The sequence below is a fragment of the Peromyscus eremicus genome, chromosome 7 (genome assembly GCF_949786415.1).
Source record: "Peromyscus eremicus chromosome 7, PerEre_H2_v1, whole genome shotgun sequence".
NCBI classification, from domain to species: Eukaryota; Metazoa; Chordata; class Mammalia; order Rodentia; family Cricetidae; genus Peromyscus; species Peromyscus eremicus.
The window spans coordinates 96,646,039-96,657,248 of record NC_081422.1 but is presented as its reverse complement, the minus strand read 5'-3'; positions in this window follow the sequence as shown (position 1 = coordinate 96,657,248).

Here is an 11,210-nt window from a genome sequence, read left to right as displayed (position 1 = left end):
ACAATGAACTCCGACCAGCCACAGGGAAAGTGTTATAGAGTTTGAGAGTGAGAGGAATAAAAGATGCAGTCATCAGCAGGCCTCAAACATCCCAACCACACATGCCCTTAGTAAGACAGATAAGGGTGATTCCAATTCTCTTTAAGAGTCTGTGGTGGTTTGAAAGAAAATGGCCCCCAAAGGGAGTGGCACTATCCGGAGGCGTTGCCTTGTTGGAGTGGGTGTGGTCTTGTGGGAGGAAGTGTGTCACTTGGAGGCAAGCTTTGAGGTCTCATATATGCTTAAGCCACGCCTAGTGAGACAGACCACTTCCTGTTGCCCACAAGATGTAGAACTCTCAGTTACCTCTCCAGCACCATGTTTGCCTGCATGCTGCCATGCTTCCCACTGTGATGATAATGAACTAAACCTTTGAAACTAAGCCACCACCCCATTAAATGTGGTTATGGTGTCTCTTGATAGCAATAGAAACCCTAAGACAGGATATGTGGCTAGATGGCTAGATATTAAGCACTGCTAGGTATTTTTGAGAATTCTGTGATAGGTCTTTACTGCAAACATCTTTTAATGTCCATCCCTAAAATAAGCTAAGCTGTTAGGACCACCTGTTAAGCTCTTGAATGATAGCTGACAAACCCTTAACTTGTGTCTAATAGCTTTGAGTGGTGAGCTGTAAGACAAGAAAGCCCTCTTTGGCAACACTCCATATTTAATCTGAAGAAGTTGCATGCCAGTTGTAGATCATGGGAACTATAGCTGCTGCTGAAGCTTTGACTCCTGCTTTAGGAGACCCTTCTCCAGGCATGAAAGCTCCATGAAGCTTGCATTTGCTTTGAAAGACTCCACTTTGGACAAGATAAATCTCTGTGGACTCAAGATGACCTTGCTTCCCTTGCAGCTATACTCACACACACCTCTTCCATGACTCAACTAAAAGTCTATATAATTGGTTCTTGGCTTGTAATTGTTCTTTATTTAAAGTTTGCAACTGGCAAAATTGGAAACCATGCACATGAAAGGCTATGACTGGTAGAATTATAATCTAACTACAAGCATGCCACATCCTTCTTCTGGCTATATGAGGTGGCTGTTTGCCCCTCCTTTTTAGATTAATCTGGGAGGCATCTTTCCTGGGTACTATGCTTCAGTGTTATGACAGTAAGCCCCAATAAAAGCCCCCCCCCGGGATCTTTTGCCTAGTTATGGTCTTTATTATGGGTAGAGCAGGCTGGGCTTATTGCACCAAGTAGACAAGACCTAAGGCTTTCAGCTTGGCAGTGACAGTGGTGGTAGTGAGGTAGCTAAGAGTTCTAAAAAGCCACTAAAGCTAAGAACCCTAGTACCCAAAGCTCTGAGCTGTAACATTAGTAGGTAGCCAAAGAGTTCCAGAGAGCAGCCCAGGGCAGAATCTGAGGTGCTAAGACTATGCAGGATGGCAGAGAAGCTGAGATTGTGGAAGATGAGTGGCTGTCAAAAGCCAAGGGTGGGAGCCCAAGCTACAAGGACTGAAAAGCTCTGAACACAAGAAGAGCTCGAGAGAGCTGCCAAGAGTTGAAGAGCCGAGGATCCTGACACCACAGCTCAGGGACAGTAACTCTAGCTGCTAGCCACCAGTGCTCTAAGCCCAGTACGATTAGCCTCTGTCTTGAGCACCTAGAACAATAAACCTTTATAAAAGCTTAGAGCCAGACACCTCTAGCACACCTGGGTGAGGGGTGTGGAAGCCTAGCTGGTGAATCTCTGAAACTCAGGGTAGTCAATGCTAATGTAGCCCCTTAGCCTTTGCTTGTCTGTTGTTTGTGTCTGCAAAAAGCAGACAGCACCCCTATCCAGCTGTGAGTGACAGCAGGATCACAGGTGGCTGGGGCCATCACCCTGGCTACCAAGTCATAATCTTCTATAGATGTTTTATGCTTCATAGCAACCTTTCCAATATCTAGACCTCACGACAAAGGTCTTCTTCTACTTGGAGACATTAGCACTCACTTCTAATCATTGAGCCTTTGAGCTCATAGAGGTGTGGACTCACTCAGAAAACCAAAAGGTGTTTAGTAATAGTTGTGGATGACAGGTATCTGTAGTTCACATATGAGAGACCACATGGAATGATCCCATGTTCCCTTCAATATCCCTCCCTCTTCACTCTCTTTCTCTTTGTCTCCCTTCTTCTATCTTTCTTTCCCCAACCCCAAACACTTTTTTTGGATTATTATGACTACTTGTATTCTCTTTTCTATCCCACAGCCAAGATGATAAGGACACCAAGACTAGAATGCAAGGGAAACTGATATAGAAGAAAAAAATATATGGAGTAGAGTGTATAGATGTCAACAGAAAGATAATGGAAAAGAAATCCAGAGAGCAACTAAGGTATATCAATGGTAGGATCCAAGAGGAGCACTTCCTAAACAGGGTAACAATTTCCCAATAATGCAAAATAATGTATTATTTTAAATGAATACATATAAATGATTTTTAAGTAAAATCCATGGATGAAGAAATTTGTAAGATGTTGCTATTAGGTCCAAGGAGAATTCAAATCATATGTATTTCAAGACCAGGAATATTGACATAAGAAACAGATGGAGGTAGAACTGGCCTTTTCCACAGAAAGGAAGGAAGTCAGCTGCTTGGAAGAGTTTTTGCATGTGTATGGACAGAAATTATTTCACATTGCTATTAGTTATATATAATCCATAAAATTATAAACTAGCTCAATAAAAGCCTGAGATCAGGTAATCAGGAGGGGGTGTATCATAAACCATGCAGAATTTCCCCCAAAACACACATTTTCCATGAAATCCATTCTATGTCCCCCTCTTTGTCTGGATAATTAGTACTTATCCTTTATGGCTCATCTCAAGCATGAAATGACCATGTTTTCTAAGCTTCCCAAAGCATCATGGAATACTTCTATGAAATACAGTGCTATAACAAACGACTAAAGATAAACAATATGCAAGCCTAGATTCTTGTCATCAGCTTGACAAATACCAAGTTGCTTTGTCCAATTGCTGTAGAAGTTTCTAAAGCTGTTCTTATTTTTGTATTTACCTCCATTGTAACTGAGGATGAAAAGTTCCCTGATGGGAGCTGGTCTGTGAGCCACACTTTGACTTGTACAGTAGCAAGGCACTGATGCACACAGGAACACACACAGGCACACCCCACCCCCTGTCCCCACTAATGAATTTGCACACACGAGCGTGCATGTGCACACACATGGAAGGTCCTGGAAATTCAACTTCCTGATGCCTGGCTCTATGTACTACTTCCAGTCTTAGTTCTATTCTTTAGCTTCTAGAAGATTCTGTACTCTAATCCCCAACCCTCTCATCCCCAGTCTCATCTAGGACACTGGATCTCTGTTTTCAGCTTCCTTTTAAACTCTTATAATTTATTGAGAATTCCAAAGGACTTCAAAAAAATTCAATCTATAGGCACTGGAAAAATAGCTTATTAACAGTGGCTGGTCTTCTAGAGGACCAGGGCTGATTTCCAGCACCAGTATATGGTGGTTCACATCTGTCTGTAACTGCAGTTCCAGGGGACCTGTTACCTTCTTTTGATCTCTGCAGACATTGTATGCACATGAAGAACAGACATACATGCAGGCAAAACAAATAAAATGAAAAAAAAGTTATGTATAACTACTAATATTTATCATATTAGAAATGAAGGGCAAGAAAATATTGTAAATTGACTTATAATTTCATTTAAAAATAACTAATAAATAATTACAATTAACATATTTTTAATGAAAATAACTATTTTCTAAATCATAATCAAATAGTAAGAAGAGTGACATTATTTTACATGTCTTAAAACCTCTCTGGTAGATGGTGGTGGCACACGCCTTTAATCTCAGCATTCGGGAGGCAGAGGCCGACAGATCTCTGAGCTTGAGGGCAGCCTGGTTTACAGAATGAGTTCCAGGATGGCCAGGGTTATACAGAGAAACTCTGTCTCAAAAAAAAAAATAGTTAAAAAACAAAACAAAACCAACACCAAAAAATACCCTCTTTGGTGTTTGATGTCTCTCCTTTAGTATATATATTTCCACTTCCTTTTTCTTGAGGAACTCAAGGCACCTGGATCCTATTTCCACATGCACACCCTGTCTACTGAATGCTCACAGGTCATATAACCTCTGGGGAACTCTTCTGTGTAAGAGTGTGAGAGAAGACTGTGAAATGCATGAATAAATCAGATCATTAGAAAAATAGTGACTGTGTAGACCGTAGAATAGGCTTTGGGGATCTGTGGAGGGCTTTGGGGAGCACTGGTCATGGGCTCCTCATGCTGGCATATAAACATTTAGGGTGACTGCCTCCCCTTGTGTTTGGAACTGTCTCAGTTTTCTTGCAGTACTGAGGACTGAATCTGAGGCCTCACATACCAGGCAAGCACTCTACCACTGAGCCACATCCCAGCTCCTGTCTGAGTTTTAACACTGAGCATCCTGCATCCTCAGCACACTGACTACTGGTCATCCCAATGCAGGCAGACAAGTTTTCATCTGAGCTGGGCATCCTGATGTTAACCTCTCCCTTCTCCTCTACACCTGTTCCTCCTTTCTTTTGTTCTTTTAATCTATTTTCCAGACCCTTCAAAGAGCATGGGTTGAGGCAAGTGTAGTTGTGGAGGCCCCTGGTGGAGACAGCCAGCTGCCCACTGTGTCCTTTCTCTTCTTCTTGAAAACGAACAGAACTCTCATTTTGCTGCCTCAGAAATGTGTCCTGGAAAGACAACATTTCCAGGCCTCATGCAAATTAGAGGGTCGTATGACACAGTTTTGAGCAATAAGATGCTGAAGAAATTTGTTGAGTGGGGATTTTAAGGAACACTCACTTCAAACCGGATAAGAAGGGGCCGAGGAGGTTACTCAGTGGGTAACAGTGCTTGCTGTACAAGAATGAAGGATCAGAGTTCAGATTCCAGCACCTATGTAAAAAGCTGTGTGTGGCTGTGTGGGCCTGAACTCCCAGTTCTGAAAATGACCGAGACAGGAGGATCACTGAGGCTTGCTGGCCATGAGATTAACTCTCGGTTCAATGAGAGAGTCAGTACTAGAGAAACAATGTATGGAGTGATAGAGCAAGATACCCCACATCCTTCTCTGGCCTCTGAGCTTGCACAGGTGCCTGCACCCCACACAGACACACCCCAATTGTTCTAATCTCCTTCTATTGCTATGATAAAGCACTCTCACTAAAAAGCAACTGAGGGCAGAAGGGCTTGCCTGATCTCCAACCCTAGGTTACAGTCCGTTGTTAAGGGAGGTCGAGGGGGGAACGTGTCACATTCACAGTCAAGAACAGCGAAAGAGACAAGTGTTCCCATGCTGCCTGCTTACATGCCTTTAGCTTTCATCACTCTTAAACAGTTCAGGGCTCAGTCCGTGAAATGGTGCCATTCACATTCAAGGTGGATCTTCCCACATCAATGTATAATTAAGACATGTCCACAGGCCGACCCGAGAGCTAGACAATGCCTTGTTAAGATTCTTGTGGTGGTATTGTGTTCCCCAAAATATTGTGCACCCTAATAAACTTACCTTGGGTCAGAGACAGAACAGCCACAATATTAAACTTAGAGGATAGGCAGTGGTAGCACATGCCTTTAATCCTAGCATTCCAGAGGCAGAAATCCATGTGTTCAAGGATACAGCCAAGCACGGAGACTCACGTCTTTAATCCCAGAAAGCGAGCCTTTAATCCCAGGGAGTGATGGTAGAAAGCAGAAAGATATATAAGGCGTGAGGACCAGAAACTAGAAGCATTTGGCTGGTTAAGCATTCAGGCTTTCGAGCAGCACAGTTCAGCTGAGACCCATTCTGGATGAGGACTCAGAGGCCTCCAGTCTGAGGAAACAAGACCAGCTGAGGATCCGGCGAGGCAAGGTGAGGTAGCTGTGGCTTGTTCTGGTTCTTTGATCTTCCAGTTCACCCCAATACCAGGCTCAGGTTTGATTTTATTAATAAGAACTTTTAAGATTCCTGCTACAGATTCTATTCCCACGTGATTCTAGATTGTGTCAAATTGACAGTTAAAATTAGCTAGCATAACACACACACACACACACACACACACACAGAGAGAGAGAGAGAGAGAGAGAGAGAGAGAGAGAGAGAGAGAGAGAGAGAGAGAGAAATAAAATAACAATATGTAGGAGTAACAGTTTATCTCAGTGGTAGAGTGCTTGCCACACAGCATGCAGGATGCCGCGGGTTCAATCCCTGGACCACAACAAACAAACAAACAAACAAGCTCTAGTGGGTCCACAGCACACAGGTGTTTTGCCCTTTGCTCTTTCCTGCTTTGCTGTCTGGAGTTCACCTGGGACAGATGGATTTTCACAGTCATATAGACGTGAAGACCAGAGCTAGACCTGCAGGGAAATAGGCAAGGCTGAGGTCAGAATGTTACTGGCTCCCAGTGGCTTAGCAGGGCTACTCAAAAAGCCTGGAGTAAATGATTTCTAGATTTCTTCCATAAGGAAATGGTTGGAAATAGAGTTTAAAAATCTCTGCTATGCACTGCTTTCCAGATTTTTGTTGGCAAGTATCATTCACGATCAATGGAAAATGTGTTGCTTTACTCCATCGAAAGTTGATGTAGAGAAGATGACAGGGCATAAACAAACATGGGTTCATTTATGGCTGTTGTCTAGCTGCACTAGGGACTCATACATTCCCAGGAGGCAGGAGCCTCTGCAGAGGAATGATTCTTTCACCATGGGCTGGATTAAGTGACTGCCCATCTCTGCCCACACTCTTAGAACTGTCATCACTAAAGAACTCAGAGAAACCGCATAAGAGACCTGCAGGGAAAGCTGCCTTCCATATGCTTTCTGTGAATTTTCACTTCATTGCCCAGACACCTGGACTGACATCAAGGGGTCTGGAGGTGAGGTCAGAGCCCGTTCTCGCTTAGCAGCATGTCCGAAGTGGCCCCCCATAGATTGCTACTCCCTGCAGATGTGCCGGTGGCTAGTGCTCAGGCTCTAGGGTAGAAGGCAAGGGCATTTTGCGGGAGTGTTGGCAGATCCACTGGCACACAGGCAACTGTCTTCACTCAGAGGCTAGTCTTGACCACTGGTCCCATTGTCTTCTCGGCCCACTACAGAAAGTAAGTCTTCTGGTCTCCAGGCCTCTGAGTGGGCTTTTATGTCACTACAAGATTTCATGGGGTGGGGAGTTCACTGTGCTGATCACAGCTCTACAGACGGACAAGGATGTCACTTCTGGACACCACCCTACACCCACATGCTGCCTTGCTAGATCAGGAATCTGCTATGAACTGCTGTGTGGGCACCCTCCCCTTTCAGGCCTTAGTCCAGTTTCCTCTTTGCTGCAGTGAAAACAAATAATAGGGTTAAAATTACATTAACGTTAAAACAGCGAGGCTGGGAACACTGAGAAAAGTTGTGAGAGGGCTTTCAACTTAGAAAGGGATAGCCAAGATGACCAGATAGGAAGAGAGTCCGGGGAAAACGACAACCTGGTCTCCACAGACTCGGTTGGGCTCTCAGAAAGCTCCGGAGGAGCACACACAAGGCACCGTTTCCCTTAGTAAACTTGTCAACTCCACATGTAGTAGTTACACTGTGATGCAAATGCTTGCATCTAAAGCATTTGGTAGTAGCAGATTAACTGTAGGTAAAGAAGGCTTTCAAGAAAGCCGCTGCCTATTCCAGGAAGGCGGTGACCCCAAGGGTGGGCAAAGGGAATGGTAGACTAAGTCCCTTAGGTCCAGATCACAGAGGCCGGCTGGGTCAGCCCTCCACTCTCGAGGTGCACTTTGTATTTGCATTCTCACCTGCTAGAACAAACCTTGACCATTTGCTTGCTCTGCCTGTGCCTGGTGTGAATTCTTCTCCACCAGGAACACAAGAACAGAGGTGGCTTCTGGGGTCGGGATTGGAGAGGATGTGGAAGGAGACATTTCCTCATCAACAATATCCTGACTGCAGAGGCAAGCTCTCTGAGATCACAGCCTGCTCTGCACACTCACCGCTGTTCTCTGAACCCTGGCCAGAGACCAGGGAAGAGCAGAGGGGTCTACCCACGCTTCTGACTTCTTCTCGTTGTCCACCATCGTCAAGAACTCCCAAGAGCTTGTCCATGCATGGATGTATGCTGCAGTGGAGGGCCATGGAGCTGTGCTGCTGTCCTCCAGTGCTCCAGGGCCAGCCAGACTCTTGAGTCAGCTCTTATATGTCTACTACTTCTGCGGCTCTCTTTCTTCCAGAATCTTCTTTTAAGAGCTCCTGGAGTGTAGTCTTATTTTACTCTCCTTTTGAATATCCATGCCCACTTTCGTTTTTTTCCTCCAGGGCCCTACTGGGTTCTGGTACCCTGAAACTCATGCAAGAAAACATTTTTTCTCTCTCTTCATATGTAATAAATTAGTACTTCTCAAGGTTCGTCACTTGTAAAGAGCCAAGAATCTTCTGTGTGGGTGTGTGTGCACATTCAGGCACATGTATATGTATGCTTGTATGTTCATGGGCACATCTGAGGGAGAGGAAGAAGGATGGATGAGAGCATAGACATACAGGACAATGATGTAGATGAGGATGGTTTAGCAGGCTCTTTCAAAGATGCTGCAGATATCACAGGCCCAGATACGGCAAAAGGCTCTGGGTCAGCCTGCTGGGACCTGCCTGAACTGTAAGAGGTGGGAGGTGGAAGGCTCTGGGCGCTGTGCTCCAGGTGTCCCTGCAGAGTCAAAAGCCACTAATGGAAATAACCACCAGGGCATGATTTTTCATGCCCTGATTCCAATCACGGACCTGTCATCCAAGAAGAATATTGAGGGGGAAATCCCATTTCCTTTTAAACCAAATGTTCCTCACAGAAGCCAAAGCCTGTGGAAACAATGCTGATCGGAAAGACAGAGTATACACTGTTCTGACTCCTCCAGCGAGAGGTGGCAACACTCATTTACTGAGAGATGGCTTTGCTGAGAGGAGGATCTGCCCATGCACAGTAATGACCTTTCATGCTCCCTTGGAGCAGACACACTGGGCTCACAAAGAGAACATGTGGTCCATCTGGTCTTTGTGAGCAGATGGATGTGGGTCCTGGCTGGTAAAAACCCTGTCATTTGTTCTGACTGTAGTGAGAAAGTCGGGTAGAGACATTGAGTAGCAGGGGCTTGCAGAAGGGTCCAGGGAGTGCCTGAGGGAAGGAAAGGGCTTCTCTAGATCACTCTCAGAGAAGAGCATAAGGCCAGAGTATGAACACTTGTGTCTACAGGTCTTCCACACATGGGAAATTTCTCAGCAGACGAAGAAGGTTGTAGGGACAACCATTTAAGCACTCCACAAAGGGACAGGCAGTGTACCTCTCTTCTCTGGCTTGTCGCATGTCGCTTGTGACCACTGGTGCTTGGTAGTCAAGAGCTCTAAACACTTGTGTGTACTAATTCTAAGAATCCCCACTACAACCCAGAGATGTGGGTCTAGTAAAGTCTTCATCTTCCACTGGTGGAGACTGAGGCTCAGAGAGGGTGGGTAAGTCATGGCTAGTCAGGACCCCCAAGCTTTTGTCACCTCTTATGGCAACCACACACCGATTTCTACTTGTGTTAGCCTTGTCTAACCGATGGCTTCGAGACCATACACCTCCTAGGATAGCTATGAGCAGGAGTCATGTTGCAATGTCAAAAGGCTGCACACATCTAGTCTAAGACAACCACCTGAACAGGCTGTTTTAGAGACCCAGGAGGTCCCATGGTGTAGGTGAAATTTGTCCACTGGGATATCCTGAGTGTAAGAAAATGCCTGGGAAAGTGTGTCTCTGAGCAGGGCACGTGGGCTTGCTGCTGTGGCAGCGTCCCTCAGCCTTGGGCACCTTCTGCAGCAGCTGCTTGTGCTTTTCCTGATTGTGGCAAAAGTCACCACCCTCATGGTGCCACCAGCACACAGTGCTGGCTCAGGGGAGCTCCTGCAGTGCAGTGTCTCAGGGCTGTTGTTTGTTTGAAAGTGTCTATAACAGGAAACCACAGTCACATGTCAGGCTTTGGGACCAGACCGACTTCCTGTGTTATTCCAGACTACAGGAGGCACCGGGTGGGGGTGGGGGGTCCAATTCCTAGCACCATGTTTTTGTTTTAAAATATTTTTTGTTTCATTTTATTTTAAATGTATTTAAATTAAAAATATATTTTGGTTTTAAATATATTTAATATATTAATTAATATGCAAATATATTAATATATTTAAATTAAAATTTTTTTGAAAATTTGAGACTAGGCCTCTGTGGTGGTATTTTACTTGTACTGAAATGTGATTTTAATTGTATGTTAATAAATAAAGTTGCCTGGGGGTCAGAGTTTTAGAGCCATAGCAAGTGCGTGGCGGGGGTGGCGCATGCCTTTAAGGACCTGGAGGGCGGTACATACAGGCAATGACAAGGCGGTCACGTGTTTAGGTTTACAACCAATGAGAAGGCAGAACAGCTAGACTAAAAAGGCATACACACAGGAAGTAGGCTCCTTTTTTCGGAGAGCTCTCTTGACTGAAGCAGGATAGCTGAAGCAGGAAGGGTAAGGCTCTTAGTTCTGACCTCTTGGCTTTCTTCTCTGAATCGGCTCTGTGTTTCTTATTTAATAAGATGGTTGGTTACATCTACAGGCCTCTTGTAGCCCAAGGTGACCTCAGACTCTATGGCAGAGATTGGCCCTGAGCTCCCAAACCTCTTGCCTCTGCCTCCTGAGTACTGGGATTATTGGCCTGCTTCACCCCACCAGTTACCTTGCTTCTTGTGAATTAAGAGTACTGCCTGCTCTGTATAGAATATTTGAGAAATGCATACAGAAATACATACATATAAAAGAATTATCATATAATACCACCAATGATGTGTTTCTTCTTCTATAAATGTCTGTGCATGTCTGTGTGTGTGCACATACATATGCGTGGGTGTGTACATGAGAGTGTTACACATGGGAAATGTGTGACATTTGTTCTCCAAACAACAGTGTTCAGTGGTTGTACAATGCCCAATCTTATGAGGATATAACATGCTTTATCCACTTGCTTTCTATTATATTGGCCCCGTGTGTGATGATTTCCTTAAGACGGATGTTTGGAAGTCAAGTTCTGGAAATAAAAGCTAAGGCCATCACTTATCTCCTCAACATGCATTGTTAAAGGACCAGCCAGGCTTCAAGAGGCTTTGCTGCAGTAGTACACATCCAGGG